The sequence below is a fragment of the Bufo gargarizans genome, chromosome 5 (genome assembly GCF_014858855.1).
Source record: "Bufo gargarizans isolate SCDJY-AF-19 chromosome 5, ASM1485885v1, whole genome shotgun sequence".
Taxonomy (NCBI): Eukaryota; Metazoa; Chordata; class Amphibia; order Anura; family Bufonidae; genus Bufo; species Bufo gargarizans.
This window is the reverse complement of record NC_058084.1, coordinates 409,462,606-409,486,164: the sequence shown is the minus strand read 5'-3', so window position 1 is coordinate 409,486,164 and position 23,559 is coordinate 409,462,606. Positions and strand designations below refer to the sequence as shown.

General features: G+C 43.1%; 1 protein-coding gene across 1 annotated transcript in view; it reads right to left on the bottom strand.

Moving 5' to 3' along the window:
- Positions 1-23,559, bottom strand: part of DPP6 (dipeptidyl peptidase like 6) — a 1,705,234-nt gene that overhangs the window by 1,313,424 nt on the left and 368,251 nt on the right. The gene's annotated exons all lie outside the window — the stretch shown is intronic.

Genomic DNA, 23,559 nt, shown 5'->3' with positions numbered 1-23,559 from the left:
GAGGTGATAACCATCGAGCCGCTGCTCTATTGCGGCAGCGGCTGATGCATAAAGGGTAAACTGAGGAAGGGAACTCCCTCCTTCTCCCATCGGGCCGCTGCACCATGGTATATCTAATCCTGATCAGGCTTAGGCCTCTTTCACATTGGCGTGTGTGCCCCATTGTCATATTGCGGACCGCATTTGAGGATCTGCAATACACGGGTGCCATTCCGTGGGCCTTCCGCATCACTGATGCGGACCCATTCACTTCAATGGGTCTGCAAATCAGGAGATGCGGAATGGAGTGTAACGGAACCACAGAACGGAACCCTACGGAAGCACTACGGAACATGTCCTATCTTTTTGAGGAACGGCCAGATCGTGGACCCATTCAAGTGAATGGGTCCGCGATCTGCTGCGGCTGCCCCACGAACTGTGCTCGTGTATTGCGGCCCACAATAGGGCGCACACGCCAGTGTAAAAGAGGCCTTAGTGTGAGTTAAATACATTGCAGTATACTATTGTAAGCCATCAGACCCACTGGATCGTCAAGAACCAAGTGGGTCTGGGTCCAAAAAATTTTAAGAAAATGTGAAAAAAGAAAAAAAAATACAAAATAAATAAAATCCACACATAATTGGTTAAAAAATATGGTCCAAAAATGATCCCTTTTCAAAAGTAGTGGCCGCCATTGTGAATGATTTGAGCGGGACGAATCACAAAAGTTTGGCCCCTTTCACACGGGCGAGTTTTCCGCGCGGGTGCAATGCGTGACGTGAACACATTGCACCCGCACTGAATCCTGACCCGTTCATTTCAATGGAGCTGTGTACATGAGTGATGTTTTTTACGCATCACTTGTGTGTTGAGTGAAAATAGCAGCAGGCTCTATATTGTGCGTTTTTCACGCAACACCGGCCCCATAGAAGTGATGCAATGCGATTTTCACGGATGGTTGCTAAAGAGATGATGTTAATAAATAGAGATGAGCCACGGGACCCCTTTAAAATCCAGTTACTTTATTATTTTCCATTATAACATGGTTATAATGGAAAATAATAGGATTCTTTAATACAGAATGCTAAGTAAAATGTCCATTGAGGGTTAAAAAATAATAAAGCACAGGTCCTTTTGCAGGTCCTGCAAGAAGAAGAAAGAAGACGATAACGGCCTCGCAATCAAGTAAGTAATTTTATTTTATTTTTTTAACCCTCAACGGACATTTTACTTAGCATTCTGTATTAAAGAATGCTATTATTTTCCATTATAACCATGTTATAAGGAAAATAATAAAATCTACAGAACACCAAACCCAAACCTGAACTTCAGTGAAGAAGTCCGGGTTCGGGATTGGCTACCAACATTCAGTTTTTTATTACGCGCGTGCAAAACGCATTAAAACGCTTTGCACTCACGCGGAAAAAACTGAACAACGCAACTCAATCGCAGACAAATTTTCCTGAACCTGCCCGCAACGCATCCCGACTGAATCCGGCACGCTCGTCTACAAGGGGCCTTTCAGTTTTGGTGAAATTAAAAAAAACTTTTTGAAAATCTTAACTAATCTGATTCATGTAGACTCGGTTTGTTCTTCTCAACTTAATATCAACTCGGAGCTGCTGATTTGACCAACTCAGCTCTGCTATATATGGGGAGACATGATAAGTATAAAATGTTTTGATGAGATTCTAAAACTATCACTGTTGCCAAAATGTAGATTTTTGTAGTTAAATAAAATGAAACATGATCATGTTTAATTAGCAGGTTCACATGTCTATCTGAGCTGTAGTCAAAATAAGAGCCCGTATGTGATTATAATTAACGACAATGAACATTTGACAGCATTTATTAGACAGACATCTGATGGGAAATCTCCCTTCCAATGATACATGACTCATTTTTACACTGATTTATACTTAGCTGAGACAAGATGTGTTAAACTGTTATTTGCATAGGTGGAAGCTAATTTTGTGGGCCGAATGGAAGCAGACATTAACATCAAAGTAATTTATAGAATCTGGTATGGACACGTGCCTCATTGTGCCTGGTATTGAATAATAATTTTAATAATAGCCCAGTACACGCTGAAATGTTGAGAAGGCTGGCAGCACATTTATATGGAAGGAGGGTAGTGGTGAGGTTAGGTACTCAAGCACAAAAGAAGCAATTGTATTTCAAAAACACATATTGTCCAGTTTTTGTGCATAGTCCTGCCTGAACTCACCCGTGTAGTGCCCATAAAATTAAAGTGCCAATACATGAAAAACATGGCAGAAAAACATTTTATGAGTGTTCCCTCTACTTTGTTTGAAGGGTAGAAATGGAAAGATAGCTTGCTGGAGAGCAGGCAACCAAGAATCTGTTAATCTAAAATATACTTAAATATCATAAGGGCTCATGCACACAACTGTATTTTTGGTCCTGAACCGCATTTTCGTGGATCTCACACTGATCCGTTCATTTCTATAAGTCTGCATTCTTATGTCCGCCCTGCAAATGATAGAAAACACGCCACTCTTGTCCTTTATATAGCCAATTCTATATATGGGAGTGAGAAAATGCAAATTGCACATAGAAGGTACCTGTGTTTTGTAGATCTGCAATTTGCGGACCGCAAAACAGGTATGGTCGTGTGCATAAGGCCTTAAAAGAGTTATTTAAGCCTATTAAAATAAAGAAAAATACATATGTGTGTCTGAATTCATACCAGATGCTGCCACCATAGCTCAAAAGTTGTTATTTTTATTTTATTTTTATTATGTTCCCTAATTCTGTGCAGCACAGTTGTTTTCATTTTGCTAAGGTTTGATGTTGGCGGAATTACCATGTAAAGAACTACTGTTCCCAGAACACAGGCGTGTTTCTGGAGGCTGCACCTAAGTTATGACATGGCATACAAGAAAACTTGGGTAAAAGATACTAAATGTGGTAGGGCAGCTGGCCCTGCTGCTGTTCGCGGCATCCGAGATTAACATTGAAGACTATCAGGGGTTAATCCAAGAAAAAATAATAATAAAAAATACTCACTTTATCCACTGTGGCCATCTTGATTGAAGACACCGAGCAAAATCTTGTGCGGTGACGTGATGACGTCATCACTCCGGCTGGCGTGGTGACATCATACGTCACTGCACAAGATTTCACAGGATATCTTCAATAAAGATGGTCGCAGGGGCCTCTTCACGCACAAATTGATGAGGTGAGTATGTTTTTTTCCCCGCCATTTCAGGGAAAATTTATTCATTACCACGTAGCGTGAGGAAATTCGGCTCTGGGGCCAATCATATTTTTCTTGATTCGCTCATTACCAGTCAAAACATGCCAAAGTCTATATACAAAGTCAGGTTCACGGAGGCAGAAGCAATTGCTAAACACCAGGAACTCTTCACAGTAAAGCTCAGCCTCCAATGCAAGACCAGAATCTGGCTGAATAAAACTTCATATGTGCACTGCTCGTGATGATAAGAGCTCCCCATAAACCTACCATTTATACTGCTCCCCCAGCCCTTATGTACTGCTGTCAGCAGTTTAGCATGGTCAAAACTACTGAAAGACTCCCTTTAATATCACCATACAAGGCCTAATTGTCACCATACAATGCCCAAATAACAATAATAATGTTCTACACGTTATAACTATAGAATGCTCAAATAATTTCCTCACAAATAACTCAAAAAGTAGCTCTCTAGGAAGTCCAAGTATCTTTAACACAGAATACCCCAAAGAATTTGTGGTTCTGCTCTATATTTTTACCAAAAAAGTGATAGATGTGTCTACACAGTAAAGACTGCCAGGCAATTGCCCTCTTTGCCCCTCTTACAATGAATGGAATCAAGCATTAAGCAAATGCTTTCTGAATTTTCTATGAGAAAACTCTAGTATCAGCTGTTTCTCCGGTTGGCTGTTATGTTCAGATTTTAACTAAGCAACATTCTTTATGAATGAACTTAACCTTCTAGAGATCAATTCCATGGTCTTGCTCTGCCCGAGGTGGATGGTAAATGGTAAAAGCAGGCCATCATGTTTTATTCTCTGTAAAGCCATGGGCATAATTCCTTGCAAACTTGAACTATTTTTAGGTCAGCAACAACCCTATGGGCTAAAGCATGCGATTTAGTCATCAGTGGCAATTACTTTACGTTAAACTAATTATCTTGAGGAGCTTGGTGAGAGCTACATGTTTAACTAAATCAATTAACACCTATGTAACATTCATGATAGCATTCAAATATTCAAGACTACAGCTGAAAATCCCAGTAGAGCATCCATCGACAAAAATGCTGCATGAAAATCTAAACGGATACTCCGGGTACTTTTTTATTGGCTAGTATTAGTATGTCTGCTGGGGAAATAAAAAGCAGGACTGAAAATTCTGTCTGAATTGGAAAGTTTATGAACATGGTGGTATCCGTCATATCACTTCAGACACTTAAAATTCCCCATCGTAATTACCAGGGCCTTTCATTTAATTAGGCCAAGACTGGAGACCACTCACTGTCAATATCCTCATTTGTTAGTTCTACTGATGAAACTTCATCGTCAGCGCGGTCTTTAAATGCTTGAGTGGACATGTACTATAGGAATGTTAATGTATATCTGTCTTTAAAGAACCGTGTGCATAGTCAGAAGGGATATACAAATGTAATTTATATTTTATGAAAACCCCCTGGGGTAATGACAAATGGATGTGAAGAGATTTAGAAACAACAAATTAGAGTCTGATGTCATGGAAGGTTGTTGCTTCATCTTATTTCTGCTTCACTAACAATGCAAAAATTATTTATAAAATTGATATGAAAAGATGGTATACTACTACTAGGGGGACTAATAGTAGTAGTAATAATAATAATAATAATGATAATAATATCACTTTGTCACGACAAGTGATCACATGTGATAGTATGATATAGACCAGCAATAAAATAATCATTAATGTTGATTGTGAATATTCTAATCAAAAAAAGAAAATCGCAAATATTGGCACTTAGAGAATTTGCGACTATATAGAATATAGTGCTATATCTTCGTAATCGCAATTATTCTATATTTTTACCCATGATCCCTCACTGCTTCTTGCTTGAGAAGGCTGCAATGTCTTTGTTTTTAGAAGTAGTGTTGATCGCAAATTTTTTTATATTGCTAATTTTCGCAATCAAGAAAATAATGACTATAGATCACGAATCCTCAAATTCGCAAATATATGACGAATATTCGCCCAAATATCAGCTAAATATCGCAAATTTGAATATTGCCCCTGCCGCTCATCACTGATAATATTATGGACCCATGTTAGGACTGTATTTTGCAAAAATATCCCAGTTTTTTTTCTCAAATAATGTAACACAAAGTCAAAAATACAGACATGTTCTTCCTCACTTTTTCACTTGGTTGGAAATGTCTCGAGATGAGTGCCAGCTTAAAATAAAAAACATGATTTTGTGACACTCTGTTAGGACATGTTTATGCTCTATGGGGAAAATGTATCCAATGTGTTACACCAGTTTTTTGCCATACAATTGTCACATCTATTGACATCACCGCACGCGGCTAGTGTAATTACGTGGTGATGTCTTCGCGCTTGCCACAGGTCCAAGATGAGAGCGGGCAGCCTCTTCACAATCAAGTGGATGAGGTGAGTATAAAACTTTTTTTCACCCCGGATTAACCCCTGAGCACCTGAATGTGAGTCTCAGATGCATTGAACGTAGCATCTGAGCAGATGCATTGAACGTAGCATACAATGAAAACTAATTCATTTAGACTTACATCAAGGCAGTCACACATATTAACAGGTCACCTCACTTAATTGAATCCTCCCAAGAAAGTATGTTTATTAGACAGATATCCTTTCCTTTCTTCTTGACTCAATATATCCCAAGATAAATAGTGCAAGATGACCAGCTTTGAAAAAAAACATGATTTGATGATACTCTGTCGGGAGTTGTTTATGCTGCATGTGTCTATATGTTGCTGTAATGGGAATTGGAGCCTGTTTAAAGTTTTGCTATGTCACAATATTGGATTGGATTTGTTTAATGAGAAATTGGAGTCATAAAAATTTGCAGAAAGCTAAAGTTGAGCGCATCTGCACATATAACTCTTAATATAACTCAACAATGGTAAAATCTCTTTCATGTGCATTTTAAGTGATATCTTACCCTGTCAAAGAATACATACAAACAAGGTAACACCTAGAAAACACTGCTGCTTTTTTATTTTTGCTGAATGGTATAAAGACATTTTACTAAAGTGGGTGTGGGTGTGCTAAGGTTAATGTATCATTCCAGACTATGACAGTGGTGGAAACAGACATACCAAGCGAAGGTGAGCGGAAATCATCTAGATTAATGAGCAGTGAAGAAGAGGCAACACAGCTGACCCTGCCTTTCTCTATTGTATATTATAAGAAAACACTCAACATATCATGGGAGAAGATTTGCTATTGTAAATAAAAATAAAAAACGTAGTGCATTTTATAAATTTGAAAAAAAAAAATATTACATTATCAGCTATTAAAACTGTATGTTTCCTTGAAGAAGAGCACTTGTGTTTGTCTCCTAAACTCTCTCTCTCTCTCTCTCTATAGATATATATATATATATATATATATATATATATATATATATATATACACACACACACAGGTGAAACTCGAAAAATTAGAATATCGTGCAAAAGTCCATTTATTTCAGTAATGCAAATTAAAAGGAATTGCATTAATGCAGCTTTAAATTAGAATTTTGTGAAAAGGTTCAATATTCTAGGCTCAAAGTGTCACACTCTAGTCAGCTAACTAATCCATATCCCCTGAGCAAAGGATACCTCAAATCTGAGACTTTGGGATTTCATAAGCTGTAAGCCATAATCATCCAACTTATAACAAATAAAGGCTTGAAATATCTCACTTTGCATGTAATGAGTCTATCTCATATATTAGTTTCACCTTTTAAGTTGCATTACTGAAATAAATGAACTTTGCACGATATTTAAATTTTTCAAGTTTCACCTGTATATAAAAACTCCTAAGCCTTAAATTGACTCAAATCATGTACATTTTGGGGGTAAAATTCAGTTAGGAACTGTAAAACCAGGAACATTTCATGGGCAGAGGGACTGAGATACAAGTGGGACCTACAGTATGTACCCATGGCAACACTGTCCGTCTTGCAACCGGTCAGATCTCTTTTGCCATTGCCATATATCTTGAAATATGAAAGCTTGATTGTAACTGGGAACAGGTTCAGAGGTGACTCGCGACTAATGACAACTTAACAGGGAAATTAGATATTTAAAGGGGTTTCCAGACCTAAATGAAATACTTTCAATGGTCACTGTGATTATATTCAACTTTTCATAAATAAATAGTAGATAAATATAAGAAACTTTGTACTATATCTTAGCATAATAAAACGCTTTGTACATTTTTGTACATTTTTTTTTTCATTTTTAAAAGTGGATGGGAAAGTTAGCCTATGGAGCTGATATAAGCCAGCTTTATCAACTGCGACTTTTTGAAAAGTCACAAGTACCGGTATTGTAGGAATCCAATGCTAGAAAAGGCCTGGCAAAGAAAGTGTATTAACATCTGAAGACAGAACTTTTAGACTTAATGCACCAGATTAGGGTTGAGTGAACCCGTGGAAGTTCGGGCCCCTTTTAAGTCTCCGCAGATCCTTCTATCTTCATTCAGCAGGACCTGCGGTGACGTCACCGAGCTCACCATGTGGCTGCGAGATCAAGTGGATGAGGTGAGGTTATTATTATTTTTTTAACCCCTCAGTAGACATTTTATTTAGCATTCTGTTTTAAGAATGCTACTATTTTCCGTTATAACTATGTTATAACGGAAAATAATAAAATCACCCGAACACCGAACCCGAACTTCAGTGGAAATGTCCGGGTTCGGGTCGGGGTACCCGAACTCGCAAAGTTTGATACGAACCCTAACTTTGCAGTTCGGGTTCGCTCAACTTTACACCAGATGTATCAAACATCCTATGACATTTGATAAATCTGGAGCAAATTACATCAACGTAGACTCCTGCATGATAAAGCTCCCCCATTCTTCTAATGTCTCCATTTGGTATCATCACTTTGACAGAAAAGCTATTTTCCAGCTGTAATGGGATTTTTGTGAAACATACATTCAACCAAACATCACACATCAAGTGATGTAGACACATATGGAATAATCTCTAACAGATGGTACCCACTGTATGCAAATGAATGACCTGATTTCCTTTACAAATATAGAGCAGCGAGCAGTGTGGTCCTCAGTAGAGTTGAGCGAACACCTGGAAGTTCGGGTTCGAGAAGTTCGGCCGAACATCCCGGAAATGTTCGGGTTCGGGATCCGAACCCGATCCGAACTTCGTCCCGAACCCGAACCCCATTGAAGTCAATGGGGACCCGAACTTTTCGGCACTAAAACGGCTGTAAAACAGCCCAGGAAAGGGCTAGAGGGCTGCAAAAGGCAGCAACATGTAGGTAAATCCCCTGCAAACAAATGTGGATAGGGAAATTAATTAAAATAAAAATTAAATAAATAAAAATTAACCAAAATCAATTGGAGAGAGGTTCCATAGCAGAGAATCTGGCTTCCCGTCACCCACCACTGGAACAGTCCATTCTCAGATATTTAGGCCCCGGCACCCAGGCAGAGGAGAGAGGTCCCGTAACAGACAATCTGGCTTCATGTCAGCAGAGAATCAGTCTTCATGTCATAGCAGAGAATCAGGCTTCACGTCACCCACCACTGTAAGAGTCCATTTTCATAAATTTAGGCCCAGCACCCAGGCAGAGGAGAGAGGTCCCGTAACAGAGGATCTGGCTTCATGTCAGCAGAGAATCAGTCTGCATGTCATAGCAGAGAATCAGGCTTCACATCAGCCACCACTGCAACAGTCCATTGTCATAAATTTAGGCCCAGCACCCAGGCAGAGGAGAGAGGTCCCGTAACAGAGGATCTGGCTTCATGTCAGCAGAGAATCAGTCTGCATGTCATAGCAGAGAATCAGGCTTCACGTCAGCCACCACTGCAACAGTCCATTGTCATAAATTTAGGCCCAGCACCCAGGCAGAGGAGAGAGGTCCCGTAACAGACAATCTGGCTTCATGTCAGCAGAGAATTAGTCTGCATGTCATAGCAGAGAATGAGGCTTCACGTCAGCCACCACTGCAACAGTCCATTGGCATATATTTAGGCCTAGCACACAGGCAAAGGAGAGAGGTCCCGTAACAGACAATCTGGCTTCATGTCAGCAGAGAATCAGTCTGCATGTCATAGCAGAGAATGAGGCTTCACGTCACCCACCACTGCAACAGTCCATTGGCATATATTTAGGCCTAGCACACAGGCAGAGCAGAGAGGTCCCGTAACAGACAATCTGGCTTCATGACAGCAGAGAATCAGTCTGCATGTCATAGCAGAGAATGAGGCTTCACGTCACCCACCACTGCAACAGTCCATTGGCATATATTTAGGCCTAGCACACAGGCAGAGCAGAGAGGTCCCTTAACAGACGATCTGGCTTCATGTCAGCAGAGAATCAGTCTGCATGTCATAGCAGAGAATGAGGCTTCACGTCACCCACCACTGCAACAGTCCATTGGCATATATTTAGGCCTAGCACACAGGCAGAGCAGAGAGGTCCCGTAACAGACAATCTGGCTTCATGACAGCAGAGAATCAGTCTGCATGTCATAGCAGAGAATGAGGCTTCACGTCACCCACCACTGCAACAGTCCATTGGCATATATTTAGGCCTAGCACACAGGCAGAGCAGAGAGGTCCCGTAACAGACAATCTGGCTTCATGTCAGCAGAGAATCAGTCTGCATGTCATAGCAGAGAATGAGGCTTCACGTCACCCACCACTGCAACAGTCCATTGGCATATATTTAGGCCTAGCACACAGGCAGAGCAGAGAGGTCCCGTAACAGACAATCTGGCTTCATGACAGCAGAGAATCAGTCTGCATGTCATAGCAGAGAATGAGGCTTCACGTCACCCACCACTGCAACAGTCCATTGGCATATATTTAGGCCTAGCACACAGGCAGAGCAGAGAGGTCCCGTAACAGACGATCTGGCTTCATGTCAGCAGAGAATCAGTCTGCATGTCATAGCAGAGAATGAGGCTTCACGTCACCCACCACTGCAACAGTCCATTGGCATATATTTAGGCCTAGCACACAGGCAGAGCAGAGAGGTCCCGTAACAGACAATCTGGCTTCATGTCAGCAGAGAATCAGTCTGCATGTCATAGCAGAGAATGAGGCTTCACGTCACCCACCACTGCAACAGTCCATTGGCATATATTTAGGCCTAGCACACAGGCAGAGCAGAGAGGTCCCGTAACAGACGATCTGGCTTCATGTCAGCAGAGAATCAGTCTGCATGTCATAGCAGAGAATGAGGCTTCACGTCACCCACCACTGCAACAGTCCATTGGCATATATTTAGGCCCAGCACCCAGGCAGAGGAGAGAGGTCCCGTAACAGACAATCTGGCTTCATGTCAGCAGAGAATTAGTCTGCATGTCATAGCAGAGAATCAGGCTTCATGTCAGCCACCACTGCAACAGTCCATTGGCATATATTTAGGCCTAGCACACAGGCAGAGGAGAGGTTCATTCAACTTTGGGTAGCCTCGCAATATAATGGTAAAATGAAAATAAAAATAGGATTGAATGAGGAAGTGCCCTGGAGTCCAATAATATATGGTTATGGGGAGGTAGTTAATGTCTAATCTGGACAAGGGACGGACAGGTCCTGTGGGATCCATGCCTGGTTCATTTTTATGAACGTCAGCTTGTCCACATTGGCTGTAGACAGGCGGCTGCGTTTGTCTGTAATGACGCCCCCTGCCGTGCTGAATACACGTTCAGACAAAACGCTGGCTGCCGGGCAGGCCAGCACCTCCAAGGCATAAAAGGCTAGCTCTGGCCACGTGGACAATTTAGAGACCCAGAAGTTGAATGGGGCCGAACCATCAGTCAGTACGTGGAGGGGTGTGCACACGTACTGTTCCACCATGTTAGTGAAATGTTGCCTCCTGCTAACACGTTGCGTATCAGGTGGTGGTGCAGTTAGCTGTGGCGTGTTGACAAAAGTTTTCCACATCTCTGCCATGCTAACCCTGCCCTCAGAGGAGCTGACCGTGACACAGCTGCCTTGGCGACCTCTTGCTCCTCCTCTGCCTTGGCCTTGGGCTTCCACTTGTTCCCCTGTGACATTTGGGAATGCTCTCAGTAGCGCGTCTACCAACGTGCGCTTGTACTCGCGCATCTTCCTATCACGCTCCAGTGCAGGAAGTAAGGTGGGCACATTGTCTTTGTAGCGTGGATCCAGCAGGGTGGCAACCCAGTAGTCCGCACAGGTTAAAATGTGGGCAACTCTGCTGTCGTTGCGCAGGCACTGCAGCATGTAGTCGCTCATGTGTGCCAGGCTGCCCAGGGGTAAGGACAAGCTGTCCTCTGTGGGAGGCGTATCGTCATCGTCCTGCCTTTCCCCCCAGCCACGCACCAGTGATGGACCCGAGCTGCGTTGGGTGCCACCCCGCTGTGACCATGCTTCATCCTCATCCTCCTCCACCTCCTCCTCATCCTCGTCCTCCTCGTCCTCCAGTAGTGGGCCCTGGCTGGCCACATTTGTACCTGGCCTCTGCTGTTGCCAAAAACCTCCCTCTGAGTCACTTCGAAGAGACTGGCCTGAAAGTGCTAAAAATGACCCCTCTTCCTCCTCCTCCTCCTCCTCCTCCTGGGCCACCTCCTCTTCCATCATCGCCCTAAGTGTTTTCTCAAGGAGACATAGAAGTGGTATTGTAACGCTGATAACGGTGTCATCGCCACTGGCCATGTTGGTGGAGTACTCGAAACAGCGCAACAGGGCACACAGGTCTCGCATGGAGGCCCAGTCATTGGTGGTGAAGTGGTGCTGTTCTGTAGTGCGACTGACCCGTGCGTGCTGCAGCTGAAACTCCACTATGGCCTGCTGCTGCTCGCACAGTCTGTCCAGCATGTGCAAGGTGGAGTTCCACCTGGTGGGCACGTCGCATATGAGGCGGTGAGCGGGAAGGCCGAAGTTACGCTGTAGCGCAGACAGGCGAGCAGCAGCAGGATGTGAACGCCGGAAGCGCGAACAGACGGCCCGCACTTTATGCAGCAGCTCTGACATGTCGGGGTAGTTGTGAATGAACTTCTGCACCACCAAATTCAGCACATGCGCCAAGCAAGGGATGTGCGTCAAATTGGCTAGTCCCAGAGCTGCAACGAGATTTCGCCCATTATCACACACCACCAGGCCGGGCTTGAGGCTCACCGGCAGCAACCACTCGTCGGTCTGTTGTTCAATACCCCGCCACAACTCCTGTGCGGTGTGGGGCCTGTCCCCCAAACATATGAGTTTCAGAATGGCCTGCTGACGTTTACCCCGGGCTGTGCTGAAGTTGGTGGTGAAGGTGTGTGGCTGACTGGATGAGCAGGTGGAAGAAGAGGAGGAGGAAGCCGAGAAGGAGGAGGTGGCAACAGGAGGCAAAGAATGTTGCCCTGCGATCCTTGGCGGCGGAAGGACGTGCGCCAAACAGCTCTCCGCCTGGGGCCCAGCTGCCACTACATTTACCCAGTGTGCAGTTAGGGAGATATAGCGTACCTGGCCGTGCTTACTGGTCCACGTATCTGTGGTTAGGTGGACCTTGCTACAGATGGCGTTGCGCAGTGCACACTTGATTTTATCGGATACTTGGTTGTGCAGGGAAGGCACGGCTCTCTTGGAGAAGTAGTGCCGGCTGGGAACAACATACTGTGGGACAGCAAGCGACATGAGCTGTTTGAAGCTGTCTGTGTCCACCAGCCTAAATGACAGCATTTCATAGGCCAGTAGTTTAGAAATGCTGGCATTCAGGGCCAGGGATCGAGGGTGGCTAGGTGGGAATTTACGCTTTCTATCAAATGTTTGTGAGATGGAGAGCTGAACGCTGGCGTGTGACATGGTTGAGACGCTTGGTGACGGAGGTGGTGGTGGTGGTGTTGGTGGTACATCCCCTGTTTGCTGGGCGGCAGGTGCCAACGTTCCTCCAGAGGCGGAGGAAGAGGCCGAGGCGGCAGCAGCAGAATAGGCCGAGGCGGCAGCAGCAGAAGAGGTAGCAGGGGGAGCCTGAGTGACTTCCTTGGTTTTAAGGTGTTTACTCCACTGCAGTTCATGCTTTGCATGCAGGTGCCTGGTCATGCAGGTTGTGCTCAGGTTCAGAACGTTAATGCCTCGCTTCAGGCTCTGATGGCACAGCGTGCAAACCACTCGGGTCTTGTCGTCAGCACATTGTTTGAAGAAGTGCCATGCCAGGGAACTCCTTGAAGCTGCCTTTGGGGTGCTCGGTCCCAGATGGCGGCGGTCAGTAGCAGGCGGAGTCTCTTGGCGGCGGGTGTTCTGCTTTTGCCCACTGCTCCCTCTTTTGCTACGCTGTTGGCTCGGTCTCACCACTGCCTCTTCCTCCGAACTGTGAAAGTCAGTGGCACGACCTTCATTCCATGTGGGGTCTAGGACCTCATCGTCCCCTGCATCGTCTTCCACCCAGTCTTGATCCCTGACCTCCTGTTCAGTCTGCACACTGCAGAAAGACGCAGCAGTTGGCACCTGTGTTTCGTCATCATCAGAGACATGCTGAGGTGGTATTCCCATGTCCTCATCATCAGGAAACATAAGTGGTTGTGCGTCAGTGCATTCTATGTCTTTCACCGCTGGGGAAGGGCTAGGTGGATGCCCTTGGGAAACCCTGCCAGCGGAGTCTTCAAACAGCATAAGAGACTGCTGCATAACTTGAGGCTGAGACAGTTTCCCTGGTATGCATGGGGGTGATGTGACAGACTGATGGGGTTGGTTTTCAGGCGCCATCTGTGCGCTTTCTGCAGAAGACTGGGTGGGAGATAATGTGAACGTGCTGGATCCACTGTCGGCCACCCAATTGACTAATGCCTGTACCTGCTCAGGCCTTACCATCCTTAGAACGGCATTGGGCCCCACCATATATCGCTGTAAATTCTGGCGGCTACTGGGACCTGAGGTAGTTGGTACACTAGGACGTGTGGATGTGGCAGAACGGCCACGTCCTCTCCCAGCACCAGAGGGTCCACTAACACCACCACGACCATGTCCACGTCCGCGTCCCTTACTAGATGTTTTTCTCATTGTTATGGTTCACCACAACAACAAATATATTATTTGGCCCAATGTATTGTATTCAAATTCAGCGGGATATAAATTTGAGGCCTAGTATTTAGGCGCTGGGTGACCGGTATGGATTTAGTGACAGAATTAGACTTGGAAATGCACAGAAGCGTGTGTGTGTGAAGTTATTCTGAATGACCCAATGTGCACCTTGAATATTATATACCCTTTTAGGGATAGATTTCAAATAGCTCTGATATAGCAGAAACCACTAAATTATGAAATTGTTAAATTGGGAATTGTATTTAAACCCAGAACAAAAAATGTGCTTTGACGGACACTAAATAACTTTCCCAGCCACAACAGGACAGCGTTAACGAGAGATTTAGCAGGATATAAATTTGAGGCCTAGTATTTAGGCGCTGGGTGACAGGTATGGGTTTAGTGACAGAATTAGACTTGGAAATACACAGTAGCGGGTGTGTGTGAAGTTATTCTGAATGACCCAATGTGCACCTTGAATATTATATACCCTTTTAGGGATAGATTTCAAATAGCTCTGATATAGCAGAAACCACTAAATTATGAAATTGCTAAATTGGGAATTGTATTTCAACCCAGAACAAAAAATGTGCTTTGACGGACACTAAATAACTTTCCCAGCCACAACAGGACAGCGGTAACGAGAGATTTAGCAGGATATAAATTTGAGGCCTAGTATTTAGGCGCTGGGTGACAGGTATGGGTTTAGTGACAGAATTAGACTTGGAAATACACAGTAGCGGGTGTGTGTGAAGTTATTCTGAATGACCCAATGTGCACCTTGAATATTATATACCCTTTTAGGGATAGATTTCAAATAGCTCTGATATAGCAGAAACCACTAAATTATGAAATTGTTAAATTGGGAATTGTATTTAAACCCAGAACAAAAAATGTGCTTTGACGGACACTAAATAACTTTCCCAGCCACAACAGGACAGCGTTAACGAGAGATTTAGCAGGATATAAATTTGAGGCCTAGTATTTAGGCGCTGGGTGACAGGTATGGGTTTAGTGACAGAATTAGACTTGGAAATACACAGTAGCGGGTGTGTGTGAAGTTATTCTGAATGACCCAATGTGCACCTTGAATATTATATACCCTTTTAGGGATAGATTTCAAATAGCTCTGATATAGCAGAAACCACTAAATTATGAAATTGCTAAATTGGGAATTGTATTTCAACCCAGAACAAAAAATGTGCTTTGACGGACACTAAATAACTTTCCCAGCCACAACAGGACAGCGTTAACGAGAGATTTAGCAGGATATAAATTTGAGGCCTAGTATTTAGGCGCTGGGTGACAGGTATGGGTTTAGTGACAGAATTAGACTTGGAAATACACAGTAGCGGGTGTGTGTGAAGTTATTCTGAATGACCCAATGTGCACCTTGAATATTATATACCCTTTTAGGGATAGATTTCAAATAGCTCTGATATAGCAGAAACCACTAAATTATGAAATTGTTAAATTGGGAATTGTATTTAAACCCAGAACAAAAAATGTGCTTTGACGGACACTAAATAACTTTCCCAGCCACAACAGGACAGCGTTAACGAGAGATTTAGCAGGATATAAATTTGAGGCCTAGTATTTAGGCGCTGGGTGACAGGTATGGGTTTAGTGACAGAATTAGACTTAGAAATACACAGTAGCGGGTGTGTGTGAAGTTATTCTGAATGACCCAATGTGCACCTTGAATATTATATACCCTTTTAGGGATAGATTTCAAATAGCTCTGATATAGCAGAAACCACTAAATTATGAAATTGCTAAATTGGGAATTGTATTTCAACCCAGAACAAAAAATGTGCTTTGACGGACACTAAATAACTTTCCCAGCCACAACAGGACAGCGGTAACGAGAGATTTAGCAGGATATAAATTTGAGGCCTAGTATTTAGGCGCTGGGTGACAGGTATGGGTTTAGTGACAGAATTAGACTTGGAAATACACAGTAGCGGGTGTGTGTGAAGTTATTCTGAATGACCCAATGTGCACCTTGAATATTATATACCCTTTTAGGGATAGATTTCAAATAGCTCTGATATAGCAGAAACCACTAAATTATGAAATTGTTAAATTGGGAATTGTATTTAAACCCAGAACAAAAAATGTGCTTTGACGGACACTAAATAACTTTCCCAGCCACAACAGGACAGCGTTAACGAGAGATTTAGCAGGATATAAATTTGAGGCCTAGTATTTAGGCGCTGGGTGACAGGTATGGGTTTAGTGACAGAATTAGACTTAGAAATACACAGTAGCGGGTGTGTGTGAAGTTATTCTGAATGACCCAATGTGCACCTTGAATATTATATACCCTTTTAGGGATAGATTTCAAATAGCTCTGATATAGCAGAAACCACTAAATTATGAAATTGCTAAATTGGGAATTGTATTTCAACCCAGAACAAAAAATGTGCTTTGACGGACACTAAATAACTTTCCCAGCCACAACAGGACAGCGGTAACGAGAGATTTAGCAGGATATAAATTTGAGGCCTAGTATTTAGGCGCTGGGTGACAGGTATGGGTTTAGTGACAGAATTAGACTTGGAAATACACAGTAGCGGGTGTGTGTGAAGTTATTCTGAATGACCCAATGTGCACCTTGAATATTATATACCCTTTTAGGGATAGATTTCAAATAGCTCTGATATAGCAGGAACCACTAAATTATGAAATTGCTAAATTGGGAATTGTATTTCAACCCAGAACAAAAAATGTGCTTTGACGGACACTAAATAACTTTCCCAGCCACAACAGGACAGCGGTAACGAGAGATTTAGCAGGATATAAATTTGAGGCCTAGTATTTAGGCGCTGGGTGACAGGTATGGGTTTAGTGACAGAATTAGGCTTGGAAATACACAGTAGCGGGTGTGTGTGAAGTTATTCTGAATGACCCAATGTGCACCTTGAATATTATATACCCTTTTAGGGATAGATTTCAAATAGCTCTGATATAGCAGGAACCACTAAATTATGAAATTGCTAAATTGGGAATTGTACTTCAACCCAGAACAAAAAATGTGCTTTGACGGACACTAAATAACTTTCCCAGCCACAACAGGACAGCGGTAACGAGAGATTTAGCGGGATATAAATTTGAGGCCTAGTATTTAGGCGCTGGGTGACCGGTATGGATTTAGTGACAGAATTAGACTGGGATATGGCCAAAAAATAACCACACTATTGCTGGTTAAATGCACTTGGTGACGGGCGCAGCTTGCCCCTGATTTAGTATATGGCCAAAAAATGAACAGACTATTGCTGGTTAAATGCACTTGGTGTCACAGCTTGACGCACCACACTACTGAGGGTTAAATGCACTTGGTGACGGGCGCAGCTTGCCCCTGATGTAGTATATGGCCAAAAAATGAACAGACTATTGCTGGTTAAATGCACTTGGTGTGACAGCTTCACCCTGATGTAGGCTTTAGCCAAAAAACAACCACACCATTGAGGGTTAAATGCACTTGGTGACAGGCGCAGCTTGCCCCTGATTTAGTATATGGCCAAAAAAATGAACAGACTATTGCTGGTTAAATGCACTTGGTGTGACAGCTTCACCCTGATGTAGGCTTTAGCCAAAAAACAACCACACCATTGAGGGTTAAATGCACTTGGTCGCAGCTTGGATGCACTTGGTCGCAGCACCGCACAAGACACAAAATGGCCGCCGATCACCCCAGAAAAAAGTGACTGACAAACGGTCTGGGCAGCCTAAAAACAGTGAGTGAGCATTTGAATTTCAGCAGCTCAATGATGCACAGCTGCAGATCGATCGATTAATCAAGTGAAGTCCTTTGGAGGAGTTAATCTGCCTAATCTCGCCCTACTGTCGCATCCGCAACCTCTCCCTACGCTAATCAGAGCAGAGTGACGGGCGGCGCTATGTGACTCCAGCTTAAATAGAGGCTGGGTCACATGGTGCTCTGGCCAATCACAGCCATGCCAATAGTAGGCATGGCTGTGACGGCCTCTTGGGGCAAGTAGTATGACGCTTGTTGATTGGCTGCTTTGCAGCCTTTCAAAAAGCGCCACAAAAGCGCCAAGAAAGCGACGAACACCGAACCCGAACCCGGACTTTTACGAAAATGTCCGGGTTCGGGTCCGTGTCACGGACACCCCAAAATTCGGTACGAACCCGAACTATACAGTTCGAGTTCGCTCATCCCTAGTCCTCAGCTATCTGTGGTGAGAAATTTGCATAGGCGGTGTTAAAATATTAACATGCCAAGTTGCCGACTAACATGAAAGGTTCTGGGAATCATTTATGGAAGACATGCCTGCCCAAGGTTACATGTAGGTAATGGCAGGCACATCTCCATTTGCATCTCTATTTACAGCCTCTCCTTTCTCTCATATTACATGGATGACTTGTTAATTTGAGAGTCTACATTAGAAAGAATAGAACAGAGAGTCTCTCTTGGCTCTTTCACATTTGCGTATTTCTTTTCCGGCGTCGGGGCTCTATGCCAGAAAAATCCTGATCAGGATTATCCTCATGCATTCTGAATGGAGAGAAATCTGTTCAGGATGCATAAAATACTGCAGCATGCTGCTCTTTTTGCTCCGGCCAAAAATCCTGAACACTTGCCGCAAGGCTGGATCCGGAATTAATGCCCATTGAAAGGCATTAATCCGGATCCGGTCTTAAGCTAAACGTCGTTTCGGCGCATTACCGGATCCGATGTTTAGCTTTTTCTGAATGGTTACCATGGCTGCCGGGACGCTAAAGTCCTGGCAGCCATGGTAAAGTGTAGTGGGGAGCGGGGGAGCAGTATACTTACCGTCCGTGCGGCTCCCGGGGCGTTTCAGAGTGACGTCAGGGCGCCCCACGCGCATGGATCACGTGATCGCATGGCATGTCATCCATGCGCATGGGGCGCTCTGACGTCATTCTGGAGCTCCCCGGGAGCCGCACGGGCGGTAAGTATACTGCTCCCCACGCTCCCCACTACTACTATGGCAACCAGGACTTTAATAGCCTCCTGGCTGGCATAGTAACACTGAACGCATTTTGAAGACTGATCAGTCTTCAAATGCTTTCAGTTCACTTGCAGTGTTACAGATTCGGCGGGCACTTCCGGCAACGGAAGTGCATGCCGGATCCTAACAACGCAAGTGTGAAAGAGGCCTTAAAGTGGTTGTGCCATAAACCACTTTTCAATCTTAAGTTTCTTTTCATCAATTACCTTAGCTCCCATTTCTCTTTGGATATTTCTTTTTACATTTACCTCATTTGCAGTTTTCTCTTATCTCTGATGCTTGAATCCTATTTCCTGGTTGGTCATGTGACTTCTGTCCCATCAAGTCTTAGGGCAGTGAGATGTGTCCTGACATCAGCAGAACATGTGACACTAACTACTCCCCTTGTTCTTACCAGGACGCCTATGCGTCCTACATTACAAGGCTCCGATGCAGTTGTGTAACCTACAGCAACTGAATATGCAAACAGATTTGTCACAGGGCACAATGGTAGGCTAATAACTTTAGAATAAGGGCAGATTTACATCACCATTTTATTTTCCGTTCCTCTCATCCAACAAAAGAACAGAAAACAAATACAAGAAAAGTGTATTATTTATTTTATATGAGTTTTAGCCATTTCTATCTGAGATTTAGATTTTAAAAAAAGTCCTACGTGGAATAGTTTGTCCTCCTTCTAAAATAACAGATCACAGACAGAAATTGCCAAAATGGATGCATAATAAGCATAACGGATGGTTGTTTCTGTTCTGATGGATCAGAAGAATGAAAAAAAAACAAAACAAAAAAAAAAACGGTTATGTAAATCTACCCTGGGGCAGTTTTGATAACTGGTGGTATTTTGGGAAAGTGATATAACAGCGATATCTGTCGGGCAGGATATATTTATATTACTGGCACAACCCCTTTAAGCTGATAAATGGACATCAGATTCAATGCAGTTTGAATAAATTCCGTCCAAATCAAAAGAGCCCCGATTGCCCTGAAAAGTCATGTATAGGCACCAGGATTAATATTATTGCAGAAGATTTCTGAATGAAGTGACAAAGATTGGTGATTGACAAAGTTATGCAAGAAAATGAATTTTACAGCAATGGCTGCTTCTTTGTGCCTCCCTAACCAGCAAACTCACACTAAGGGCTCATTCAGGTGACCGTATACATGTCAATGGGGCTGCAAAACATGCGGACAGCACACGGTGTGCTGTCTGCATCCGTAGTTCTGTTCCGTGGATAAGAATAGTAATTTCTATCAAAGTGCCGGCCATGTGCGATCCACAAAAAGCAGAACACACGGCCGGTATCTGTGTTCTGCAGATCCACAATTTTTGGACCCCAAAACACTACGGCCATCTGAATGAGCCCTAACTGAATGAGTCTGTCTCCTATCTTCCAAAATTTTTATTTTCAATCAATAATGTAAACCTATCAATTCTCTTCTCCTCAATATGAACCACAATTTCTGGCACTAATCCACTATCTGTCTGTATTCTGCATTTTATTGTCTGTTGTTCTCTGTCTGACGTCCTCTCTTTTTTTATCTGTACGCCCACAATGCAGCAGCATTTCCTAGTTGGTCTGTTTGATTGTGGTATGACTCCTCCAATTAGTAAAAAAAAAAATAGCAGCACTGCCAGTTTTAAATCCAATTTTGTGTTTATTAACACCGAAAAAAATAGCAGCGTTTCGACAGCAAAGTCTTTTTCAAGCTATATATATAATTATATAGCTTGAAAAAGACTTTACTGTCGAAACGCTGCTATTTTTTTCGGTATTAATAAATACAAATTTGGATTCAAGACTGGGAGTGCTGTGGTTTTTATCAATCTTTTTAGCTACCAAGGGGGCCGCCGGGTCAGGGCATGGCACTGCGAGCACTGCCGCCATTTTACACAGAAATGGACTAACAAGTGGTGCTGTCCTGTATTCACTTTGACGAGTTCATCCAATGAGTCGTCATTGACTAAAATCTATAATCCCTTGCAATTGGCTGTACTAGAGGCATTATGAGCAAGCCCTTCAAGTAGCCGCCTGAGGTCATATGATCCTTCTCCTCTGTGTGGGATGAGTCCCAAGAGGGACTCTGTGTGGGATAAGTCCCAAGAGTTTTGGATTCTCTGAAATCTGAAACTTTTGGAAAATGAACAAATTAACAAGGGTAACAAATCTGATTTGTGCCGAGTTGATTCATCTCTACTGTTCACATTACCACTAGCCTCTGTAATGTTTGGTTTCCATTGGTGTTTGATGCAAGAATGCAAAACCTGCAAACCCCAGGGAACCTGATGTGCCCGTTAAAAGTCCATGGGATTCATTAGACTCCATTTCACAAAGTATTCATCATAGCTGTCAGTACTCTGTCAATAAAAATAAGTAATGAAGATAGCATGAACAGAGCCTGAAATGCAATATCCCCCTTATAAATGGAAACACTGCGTTTAGTACAGAAATGTTGATTTGTTCTTATATTATTTTTCTCTACTACTGTTATCAACTCTAGAGATGAGCGAATCGAATTCCCTGAAGTGGAATTCGATCCAAATTTCAGGAATTATTCGATTAAAATACGAATTCCCTTGTGCTTCGTGTCAGCGATCCAATTAATCCTGAAATTCAAACTTACCTACTCCATTTGCGTGTGAAGGGCCACCAGCCTCCATCTTGCTAGAAGATCTCAGTCGAAATCCCGTGTTGCATGAGATTACATCATCACGCCGGCCAGCGTGATGACGTAATGTTGCGCCGCACGTGATTTTGGCCGAGTTCTTCAAGCAAGATGGCAGCTGGCCCATCGCGCGCAAATGGACGCACTAAGTTTGATGTAATTTTTTTAAAATGTTAATTTCACACTGTTTGTACACTTAGATGCCGCGATCATGGATGAACGTGGCCTCTGAGAGGTACAATGACGGGGGCGGCGCTATCGCCGCTCCCTGTCAATGTACCTGCTGCTTTAAAAAAATGTGCTTTAAAAAATTTTGGGGTGAAATTCAGTGAATCAGCCGAATTGAATTTTCAAGAAATTCTCTTATCTCTAATCAACTCATAAGAAGAAATATGCATAGGTCACAATATAGTAATAATCTACATGACAAGTATAATAGGATAATAGACAATAGAAAAGCAGGCATCCATGAACTTCTATTTCATGTGGACCTGAATCGGTTCTACTGAATTAAAAGTGTTTCAATTGTCCTGAAAAGCTATGGATGATATTCTGGTCTCTCTGTCTCCAAAAATTCTCCCAAATTGAATCCTCTAAAAGTCTGATTCTACAGAATCCAAACTACTACAATGACTGGATAGCTGGAGGGACATGGGGGGAAGGGAGCATCGAGATTTATCAAGGCCAGCAATTTCTGTGCCAGTCTTGATATCCTCTGCGCTGTCAGAAGATACACCTAATTTTTTACAAGGTGCAGCCCACACACCCTTTCGTAAAAGTAGCAAGGTCAGTGTAAAATGAGGTACTTGCTTTTGACTTTTAAAAAGTCGCATTTGAAAAGTCTCAAACACACAGCTTGCAACTTTTTAAAGCTACTTTTCTGGCGTTAGGTCGATGATAAATCTCCCCCTTTTTGTTCTGTATTATAATCAATCATCCAGACTTCTAAGAAATAGTACAGCGGACCTCTAGATGCTTTATTAGTATGGCAGGTTTACTGCGGGGGAGGGAAAGTGAGTTCAAAGATAACAATTATTAATTATAGAAATAAAATTTGTGTCTCTTCAGCTATTCTCGCTTTACAGTAGCTCAGGACCATTTTTCATATTAACATATTCCCTTTCCACCTACAATGTGCAGATTATTAAACACGTCCTAATATCATTATGGACGTGTTTGCAAGATTCTCAGAACTGGAGATATAAGACATATAATGGTGATGAAGATGGCGGACGTTGTTGAGGACTTCTTGCCAGTTACCTATGTACCTATGTAATTGTAGAAAACTACAATCAGCCACTTACAGTGACCTACAGTACTTAAAATTAGTGAAGATCTCCTTATAAAAACCATTATGAGCTCTTTAAGGGGCCATCTCTAGCATGTATTACTTGACTGCCTCTCCTTGTTGGAAAGACGGTGGCATTACTCAGCAGCAAGTGTTCAATTCTCCTGCAGTGCCACCACAGGGCACATGAAGTATTACCTAACTCTCATTGAAATTAATGGGCCGGCCATATGTTTGAACATGCCAGGTCCTCCATAGTGAGACCCACCCTTTGTATTTTAGTTATTTGGCTAATAGATGATGGATGTGAACATGGAACCAGAGGTGCATCACCAATGAGGCTAGGTAAGGCGATCGCCTCAGGCAGCACCAGGTAGGGGCACGGGGGGACAGCAGAAGGGCCATGGGCAGTGAGCGCTTTT